Source organism: Pecten maximus, chromosome 11 (genome assembly GCF_902652985.1).
Source record: "Pecten maximus chromosome 11, xPecMax1.1, whole genome shotgun sequence".
In the NCBI taxonomy this organism is placed as follows: Eukaryota; Metazoa; Mollusca; class Bivalvia; order Pectinida; family Pectinidae; genus Pecten; species Pecten maximus.
Window position 1 is genome coordinate 31,484,445 of NC_047025.1, and position 11,104 is coordinate 31,495,548.

An 11,104-nucleotide genomic window follows, 5' to 3' on the forward strand; every position below is an offset into this window, starting at 1 on the left:
CTTTATTCCTACAGAAGAAGAAAGATTTTAAAGAATATGCTATATTGCTCTATTGCCCGCCCCCCCCCCCCCCCCAGGCCCCTGGGGGGCCAGACCCACAGTTTATACAAAATTGGTTCCCCTTCACCCAAGGATGCTCCAGACCAAATATGAATCAAATCCCTTCATTTCTACAGAAGAAGAAGGATTTTAAAGAATTTGCTATATTCCCCCTATTGGGCCCCACCCCTACGGCCCCTGGGTGGACAGACCCACCTTTTATACAAAATTGGTTCCCCTTCACTCAAGGATGTTTCAGACCAAATATGGATCAATCCCTTTATTCCTACAGAAGAAGAAGGATTTCAAAGAATTTGCTATATTTCCCCTATTGGGCCCTGCCCCTCAGGCCCCTGGGAGGCCAGACCCACCGTTTATACAAAATTGGTTCCCCTTCACCCAAGGATGCTTCAAACCAAACATGGATCAAATCCCTTTATTCCTGCAGAAGAAGAAGGATTTTAAAGAATATGCCATATTCCCCTATTGGGCCCCACCCCCCAGGCCCCTGGGGGCCAGACCCACCGTTTATACAAAATTGGTTCCCCTTCACCCAAGGATGCTTCAAACCAAATATGAATCAAATCCCTTCATTTCTACAGAAGAAGAAGGATTTTAAAGAATTTGCTATATTTCTCCTATTGGGCCCCGCCCCTAAGGCCCCTGGGGGGCCAGACCCACCGTTTATACAAAATTGGTTCCCCTTCACCCAAGGATGCTTCAGACCAAATATGAATCAAATCCCTTCATTTCTACAGAAGAAGAAGGATTTTAAAGAATTTGCTATATTTCTCCTTTGGGCCCCACCCCTACGGCCCCTGGGGGGCCAGACCCACCGTTTATACAAAATTTGTTCCCCTGCACCCAAGGATGCTTCAGACCAAACATGGATCAAATCCCTTTATTCCTGCAGAAGAAGAAGGATTTTAAAGAATATGCTATATTCCCCTATTGGGCCCCACCCCCCAGGCCCCTGGGGGGCCAGACCCACCGTTTATACAAAATTGGTTCCCCTTCACCCAAGGATGCTTCAGACCAAATATGAATCAAATCCCTTCATTTCTACAGAAGAAGAAGGATTTTAAAGAATTTGCTATATTTCCCCTATTGGGCCCCGCCCCTAAGGCCCCTGGGGGGCCAGACCCACCGTTTATACAAAATTGGTTCCCCTTCACCCAAGGATGCTTCAGACCAAATTTGGTAAAAATCCACTGAGTAGTTTAGGACTAGTAGCGATTTAAAGGAAAAGTTGACGGACGGACGACGGACGACGGACGACGAAGGACGGACAACGGACGACAGACGCTGCGCCATGCCATAAGCTCACAGGCCCTTCGGGCCAGGTGAGCTAAAAATTATATAATACATCATATCATTGCAGAAATGTGACATTATTATGACTACATAATCTTTTACTAAAATCAATCAATATATAGTAAATTTTGAAAATGAACTAGAAATTAAATTATTACAACTAAAACATATTTTGTTTTAACTTAACAATTCATTTGGCCTGTATATCAGTATAATCTGATTATGAGGTACATGTCACCTTCCTCTAAAACTAATAATATAAGCTCATTCCACTGTAGCCATAGCTTTGCTACTGTAAAAACTGCTGGAATTTGTCTATTTTTTCATTGAAAAAAAGTTTGGGGTGTATAAATTATACAGGTTCATGTATAGAGGTTTTGAAGTTGGGTTTAACAGAAAAATATTGTCAATTAACAATGTCCGCCATCTTGGAAAAGACAGAAATTCCTGTTAGGAACTTGAAGATAGATAAAAATAGTCATTTATTCTTGTTTAATGTGTCAGATAAATTATCTGACACATTAAACAAGAATAAATGACTATTTTCATAATGAAATACATAAAGTTATGATATGTGTTGCCATCTGAGTTTTTGTAATGTATACCTATAGATCTACACAACTTTCACTACCATCCCTATGGCTGACATACAGACAAGTACAGCACTCAGTCATACACCTTTAGTTTAAATCAATTTTATTGCATAATGGCAAATGGATTGGACAAAAGTTATGCAACTTACCAACGTCCTTTCCGTAACAAATGTGTATATACAATGTTTCACGTGACATAATTATTAAACTTTTTTTTTAAACAAAAGGTTGGAAAATGTAAAGCAGCGAAATAGATTGTGAACACCAAGTATGATATAATGTTTATCGTTTATACATGCAAGAGGTTTCAGTGGCCCTGACGGCGCAAGTAAAACACTACTGTTCATACACTCCGATCCTTCTACTTTCTAAGAGTTCGTCACATCCTGTGCTTAGAAGCTTTCTCCAGTCTGACGTTGTCCATCTTTGATCACTCCATGGAATACCTAATTACTTAACCTTACTTCGCCGTCATACACCTCAAAACAGTACATCTACAAATCTCCTTGAGACATACACTAATACAAATTATCTAAGCTCCTCCTCCTGGTCAACTACAAAGATGACATTATTTTCTATAAAAAAAAATAAAAATAATTACATTGAGGTTAAATATTTGGCGACTCCTTCAAGAAAAAGAAAGTTGGCAAATAACAAAAGATAAAATGTACTACAATTGTACAGCATTATCATCTTACCACAAATCAGCTTGCTTCCCTGTTGTCAGGTGATCATGATGTACGTCAGCAGTCAAAAAAAACTTCTATCTGAAAACAGATCCACATCTAAGTTATAGATATAGCTTACAATATGTGTATTTATACCTAGCTAATCTCTAAGCTTCCTTACTGGATAATATCCTGTCTGGTTTCAAGTGTTAAATTACGTCACTGCACTATATATGTAATTATACTTACATTTGAACATATTATATATACTACAAACAGAAACTACTTGTACAATCCTTTTCCAGTATTAATAATGATGACATTTCTAATTATATCCACTTTTTGAAAAATCAGACTATATTACTTTGCTTAGAGCATTATCAGTTGCTTCTTGGAAGCACATTATCAGTACTGACAGTGAAAGTGAAAGTAGAAAGGCAATAAATCAATAATTTGTACATATATTTCAAAGTGCACAAGGTATTGAAAGATAACAATTATCTAAGGCAATATACAATGATTTGTTTACTTATAATTGCAATATTATATTTTGTTTGAGTTGTGTTTAATGTCCTTTCAATATACAACTGGTCATTTTAAGAATGGCCTCCCCTGTATGAAAGATGTAACAAATGTGTGATGATTTAGGAGACTGTGGTATGTTTGTGTTTGTCTCCTTGTCATAGAGGGAAACTGATGCTGACGTTATAGTGCTATCTCACTGAAGCATACTGCCAATGACAACAAAGAGGACACCTTACTGCATGGTCACATTATAAAAGGTGAACTAGTTATATTATATAACTCCCAAAATGCTGGGCACTATAAGTAGTAGTAACTACCGACTTTTTAGACTCTGTTATGCAATCTGATTAAAATGAGTTCCTCATTACACTACACTATAATTAGCTTGTCTGTTATGTCAAAGCCAGGAGATAGACAGAACCCCAAGCCTACCTCACTCATTGTATCAAAATAAATCACTAAACCCTTTACTAGTTTATCAGCCCTTCCTTGTAAACTTGGAATGTAAGCCTGAATTCCTAGAATGTGTTTATAATAAGGATTGTGTATAATATACACATGCTCTACATATACTACCATAAGTGGCTAGTACTGTGATCATGATCCAGTGAATATAGGGTACATTCCCCAACAACCAGACATTAGCTGTTCACTGATCTACTGCGAATTATTTTTTTCATGATAAGAAAGCAACAATGCCTTACTTGCATGTTTGATATATCATTCTGACCTTGTAATGTGAAAGAAACATAAAATGTAATTTGAGAATGCTGTAAACAAGTAATTTAACATTTAAACATGTATATAGGTTCAGTAATTAACTCACCAATTAACATAGCCTAGCTGTCATTAAAAAACCTCCATTGCTCTGTATTTTTTTTAATTATTTACCAAAGGTTTTAGACATACAAAAATGTAGTTGTATATATTAAACCCAATTATATGTTTTAGAATCTATCACAAAGTCTTCTAGTCTGACACTTACTAGTAGAACAAGGAGCAGTGAATAAGTCTACATTAGAAACATCATTTCACCGATCAAAATGTCAATGAACTACTAAAGTATAGAAATATCAAAATATTCAAGGGGAGGGACAAGAGCTTTACTAACAAGAGGCCAAATGGACCTGTATCATTCATCGACTAATGCAACTTTAAGGTTGATCTAGGTAATTTCTTTGGATGCTAAATATAAGTTGATAATTATTTTATTCAAATATAAGAGTAAGCAAGGTTCATTCATCTAAATAAATTTTGTAGCCCTTCATCCTAGCATAGTACTGGCCCAATATCAGGTCTCCAATTCAAGTCCCTTAGTTAGTGAGAAGTTGTCATTTAAAATCTAAGAACGATTAACCCCAGTTACCTGGAAAGTAGGTCAAGGTCATTCATTCCAACAAGCTTGGTAGCCAGTCCTTCACGCTAGCATGATACAGGCCCAATATCAGGTATCTGAGCCTTTTAGCTATTATGAGTTGTTTAAATATTTTACCCTATTTGACCCCTGTGACCTTGAAAGTGTGTCAATGTCATTCATTTGAACAAATTTGCTAGCCTAAAAAGAAGGCTAAAAACGTTAACTAGGACAGAGACCTATATACTAGGGATTCGCAACAACCGCTTTTCTCGCAGAGTCACAACCTCACCTATTGTTCTCATAACCGGAGGTATATTTAGCACGAGATCTAGCGAGACCAAGCGTTGCGGCTGCGCAATAGGTGGATATCGGAGTTGTTTATATTAGTGACATGTGCCGTGCCAAGAGATAGCGACGACTGTCTGTGCACATGTGTCACCGCGTTTGGCCGAGATAACTTCACACTGGCGATAGTTATACCTATGCACTGTAATGTATATCGGCAGATGTGAACAACGATATTTAAGTAGTGTCTAACCGAAAAAAGCACCATTTTTCCGTTAAAGATTCATATAGAAACATATGGAAAATGTCGTCCGATTTTCTGCCATTAGACGATGATCTAAATTTAGATGTATAGAGAAATATACTGACGACGATTCTTATATTTTCGATAGTGATACTGACTTCAGTCAGTGCTTCCCTAATTATACCAGACTCTTACAAGGGGAAATATAATCACCAGTGTTATTTTCTTTGTATCTAAATACACTTTATTAATGACAACTGTCCAAGTATTGAATTACAGATGCTTGATCTTTTCTTGCTAATGTATACCGACGACATGGCTTTATTTGTTAACTGCCCAGAAGATTTACAAATTATGTTGGATTCTTTATATGCATATACCATAAAATGGAATCTGGAGGTCAATGTTGATATAACTAAAATCATGGTGTTTAGAAATTGTGGACAAATAAGAAATAATGAGCCATGGAAATATAATAATGAATAATAATGACAATATAGAAATTGTTGACAGTTTTAAATACTTGGGTATGCTGTTCAACTACAATGGGAAGTTTTACAAAACACAAAAACATTTTGCAGAACAAGGCAGAAAAGCTTTATTTTCTCCGACAACTTCTCTTAGAAATCATTGCTTGAATGTAGAAACTTATTGTTCTATTTTTGATTCGTATGTAAATAGTATTTTACGTTATGCATCGGAAATATGGGGATTTCATAAAGCACCGGATGTCGAAAGCGTACATTAGAAATTCTGTAAAAAAAAATACTTAACTTAATAAGGTGCCTAAATCAACTTGCAATGACTTCGTTTACTGTGAATTGGGTAGATTACCATTAACTATTAAGAGAAAATTAAGAGTGTTCAAATATTGGTGAAACAGTCGGATAATCTGGTATTGAAAACATGTCTTGATGAAATGGTAAATGAGAATGACGTGTGGTTATGTGACATTAAGAATGAATTAGCCGCTTTAGGTATTGAGTACATGTTTTATTCTAATTCACCAGTAGACTATGCTTTTAAAAGCATTGAGCAGAGATTGACCGATGTTACAAAACAAAACATGTTAACAGATATCTAGTTCGTCGAAAGGTAGATTATATATCGATATCTGATAGATAGCCACTGTGTACAGTTTTAAACCTATAGAAACTAAATATAAATGTATGTGGAGCGCATCCTCACACAAATTAAATATAGAAATAGGTTGACATAATAATATTACCCAAAGAAATAGAACCTGTAACAATTGTGATTTGTGTGACATCGAGGATGAGTTTCATTTTATTTTGATATGTCCATTATATACAGGTCTGAGGGTAAAATGTATAAAACAATATTACCACAAAAGACATTCTGTTTTTAAATTAATCCAACTATTATCTGTTAATAATGTTAGAGAGTTGTCAAATTTAGGTTAATATCTATACTTGGCTTGCAAAAGACAAAATTTATTAGTGCAGATAATTTTATATTGAACAGTTTTCATGTAACACTCTCCTGTACACATCTGTAGTTGTTTAATGTTATATATCTTATATACCTATAGGCCTTAGAGCTCATCTGCACCCACCACTAGACCAGTGATTCGTTGATTTATTTCACCAGCAGTTTTACAGTACAGTATAAAAACCACCATTAAAACTATGCCTTTTATCTTTTTTTGGAGATATTTCTTGTTTATTAGACAAATGCTATAGCAAAAGTCTTAAGTAAAATGAAAAAAAAAACCACTGTCATGTTTGATGATTGATAATATTTTATTATTTAGTATTGAAAACTTTGATAGTGCTTAGGTCATGTACCAATGGTAGATCTTTTCTTCTTTGGCTTTCTGAAAAAAAAATCAAGTTTAATAAGTATTGATACATTATGGTATAGAATAGGCAGAGAAGCTTCTATAAGATTTAAATTTGAAACATTCAAATTTCAAATACCCTGCAGTAAATTCATATACCCCAAATGTTGATTAAACAGATTCGTAAATTCAAAATTAACCTAAAAACATATATATCTAAATATGAATGGACCCATTTAAGTTTAATTAGGGAATGAGGACACACCTGAGGGATTTTTGTCTTCCAGAGTACAGGTAAATATTTAGATTGTATACTGCACAGCATGCCTTTAGTGAACTCTAGTATTTTGGGGAGATGGACATGGCCAGCCTCAGGACAGGTGTTGACAATGAGACACACCTGTTGATTCATGTATATCTCAAAGGTAATAAAGGTGTGGTCAATGTCCCTATGGTTTGGATGGAGTGGGGGAGCCCAGGTGATCACCATGACAATATTTTTTTCTGTAGACCCAGAAGTACAGGTACATACAGGTATATAATCTACATATATTCTGAATGGACCCCCCTTTGAGTTTATTAGGAGATGCCCCATGACCAGGTGTTAATGTTTTTATCAAAGGTGAGGTGTGATCAATGCCCCAAAGGTTGGGGGGGGGGGTGTGTGTGTATATATATCGGTCATAATGGGGGGAAAAAAAATATATATAACCTTTTGATTTTATTAATTTCCCACACAATACAATAAAATATATACCGCAGTATTTAATGTTTTGCTATGTGCAAAAGATATCATAGCTTTTATATTCCAACACACTCATTCCTCGATCAATCCCTGCAATTCTGTATCAAATATCTGTTTTGAAACACTAAATAATTTACAAAAAGTATAATGTTTAATTTAATTTACATTAGACTGATTTATGCTTTTTTCAATTAGTTTCAATTAATGCATTTCTTTCAATAATGGCTTTATTATTCATGAGATCAATGTTAACAGAAGTCATGACTATACTATATAAAATTCTACAGATTATAGCTATCAAATCACTAATCTAATTATAAATATGATATTAAAGACAATGAATTACACAACAAATTTGACTAAATGCGATACAATAACTATCGAGCAACAATTATTTGAAAACCATTTTGAAATTGGTCAATAAATAAAAAAGGAGTTAATTATATAAACTGAAACCATGTAGCACTGTCCTTAACACCAGCCATTCACAGTATAACCATAATTTGTTTTGTTTACTTATTTTCACTGGGCAATAACTAAACATTAACAATGAATTACACAACAAATTTGACTAAACGCGATACAGTAACTATCGAGCAACAATTATTTGAAAACCATTTTGAAATTGGTCAATAAATAAAAAGGAGTTAATTATATAAACTGAAACCATGTAGCACTGTCCTTAACACCAGCCATTCACAGTATAACCATAATTTGTTTTGTTTACTTATTTTCACTGGGCAATAACTAAATATTCACAATGAATTACACAACAAATTTGACTAAACGCGATACAGTAACTATCGAGCAACAATTATTTGAAAACCATTTTGAAATTGGTCAATAAATAAAAAAGGAGTTAATTATATAAACTGAAACCATGTAGCACTGTCCTTAACACCAGCCATTCACAGTATAACCATAATTTGTTTTGTTTACTTATTTTCACTGGGCAATAACTAAATATTCACAATGAATTACACAACAAATTTGACTAAACGCGATATAGTAACTATCGAGCAACAATTATTTGAAAACCATTTTGAAATTGGTCATTAAATGAAAAAGGAGTTTAACAAGTAAACTAAAACCATGTAGCACTGTCCTTAACACCAGCCATTCACAGTATAACCATAATTTGTTTTGTTTACTTATTTTCACTGGGCAATAACTAAATATTCACAATGAATTATACAACAAATTTGACTAAACGCGATACAGTAACTATCGAGCAACAATTATTTGAAAACCATTTTGAAATTGGTCAATAAATAAAAAAGGAGTTTAACAAGTAAACTAAAACCATGTAGCATCGTCTTTAACACCAGACATAAGCTAACCAGCTTGATAATCGTCGTGAAAAGAACGGTCACATGTGCAGTCTTCCGAACATAAAGTACGACGGAATACGTTTAAAACACCAGTTTACATAAAAATAATTGCACTTACGTTTGTTTCCCGTGATTTTTTATCGGACAATAGTCTTCTATGAGCTGTCATAAAGCTGACCATGTTTCAGGCGTACCTTCAATATGGCGTCTAAACAGTAGGAGCAGCAATGCACTATGGGATAAATTACCCGAACTTCCGCTCGGCGGTGACGTTTGGGTAAGCCAAAGAGCTTGTTGCGAATCCCAAGTGTATGTCTCTGACTAGGATCAACAAAATATGAATAAAAACAACTCGAAACTGGTACATCATTTTTACTGTAGATATTGTCGGACTCTGTGATTTCTACAACTACTAGCCTGATATTTTTACCAAACAAATACGTGTAATAACAAGATCCTCATTAGTCAGTTGGGCTAATGTAATTTCAAACCACCAGTTTCCCTTACATCACTAGTCCTATTCAAAGTTTTGGAGCACATCATATCATATGATATGCCATAATATTTTGAAAACCACAACATCCTTACATCTCTCAACCACAGGTTTCTATCAGGGTATTCATAAGGAACCCAACTCGCAGTTTCCATTAATGATCTAGCCAGGAGCTATGACACCAGCTCCCAAACAGACATAGCTATATAAAACTTTTCCAAGGCATATTTGACACCATGCCTCATGAACAACTATTACATAAACTGCAAGCCTATGGTATCAGAGGCCCCCTCCGTTGATGGATCCAGGCATTCCTATGTCTTTGGCACATGAAAGTGGTAATGAACGAGGGTTGATCTGACAGTGCCCTACCATTTCTTTCTGGAGCCCTACCAAGGGACGGTGTTGGGTCCACTTCTATTTTTGCGTTATATAAACGACCTCCAGCTGCCCGATAGTGTTTCATCCACGTCCGCATATTTGCAGATGACTGTCTTTTAATTATATCAGCGTATTAGAAACCACAGTGAATATATCAGCGTGTGCTTCCCCTTCAACTTACCGGTATATGCCTGTATAGTATTGGTCATTTGGCAAAACCATATAGATAGACACTAGTCTGTCTGTTCTACTAGTCTGGGACTAACGGGCTACCGTAATGTTTGAGCCCTGTACTATATACAACTATCTGTAAAAGTGGAGAGCATGGGGTCACCTTAAGAGCTCAGGCTATAAGGAATTTCCCTTTAGTTTAGTGATAGGCTAGGATGTTTGCCTTGAGAGCGAAAGGTCGCCAGTTCAAGCCCAAGTGCAGGCAGATATTTTTCATTACTCCTTCCTATTACAAATTAATTAAACGATATATGAATGCAAATATGTATTTCATTACATCCTTTCTAAGAATCTGTACTGTGTGTTCCATTAAAATCCGAGAACCTAAACACCTGTTGAACGATACATCCATGTGTGGAAGTTGTGGTATGAATGTGATGTAGTGATGATGGGTAATGTGTAGCCCGAGTTTCCTCTGGCTTACACCAGACATGGTGTCAGGGCCAGAGGAAACTCGGACTAGGTAATGTGTAACTACTAACGTAGTCAGTCCAACTACACATGTGCATACAAAAACGTATTTACTTTTTCAGGAACACGATTAAGTTATGGTTGCACATTGTTGATAATGACTGGTTGATCGGTGCTGTTTACGAACAGGAGTACTTCTGCAGCATGTAGCTGTAATAACGTTCTCATGTTAATTAGCCTGTGTCTTGGTTTACTTTGATCTGTTCATGTGGTTTTACGGCTCAAAATAAGCATTGTCCGAGAGTGGCATAGCATTTTAAACGATTACTTACCAACAACGACAATGGCTGGTTTCAATGTTAGAAAAACACCATGAAGCTGTGTTTACGCACTAAAGCAGTGTACTTTCGATTAGGCTCGTTGCGCCAGGGGAATTTCCAATGGACCATTTCCCCAATGCTGGAACACGCGCCATTTCAAGGGAGGTAACTATAATTTCGTTCGGTACATCTCTGGACTGTACAACAGTTTGCATACAAATGTATTTCCAAGTACTGGGAGTACTGACATGGTAAATAGAGGATTATCGCCCTTTGACTGTATTGTCTTATTTTCCGTATCGCACTAGCGTGCCGGTTTCGGTTATTATCACAGGCGCTTGCATAGAAAATATCATTTTCATTTTT

General features: G+C 35.8%; 1 protein-coding gene across 2 annotated transcripts in view; it reads right to left on the reverse strand.

The window, feature by feature from the left end:
* Positions 1–10,893, reverse strand: part of LOC117337277 (protein NO VEIN-like) — a 49,993-nt gene extending 39,100 nt beyond the window's left edge. For both annotated transcript variants that reach the window (XM_033898173.1, XM_033898172.1), the window contains exons 1-2: positions 10,751–10,893; positions 2,645–2,713 (exon numbers count right to left, since the gene is read on the reverse strand). The gene's annotated coding sequence lies outside the window, so the exon portion shown is untranslated. The remainder of the gene's footprint in view (positions 1–2,644; positions 2,714–10,750) is intronic.
* Positions 10,894–11,104: the final 211 nt, after the last annotated feature.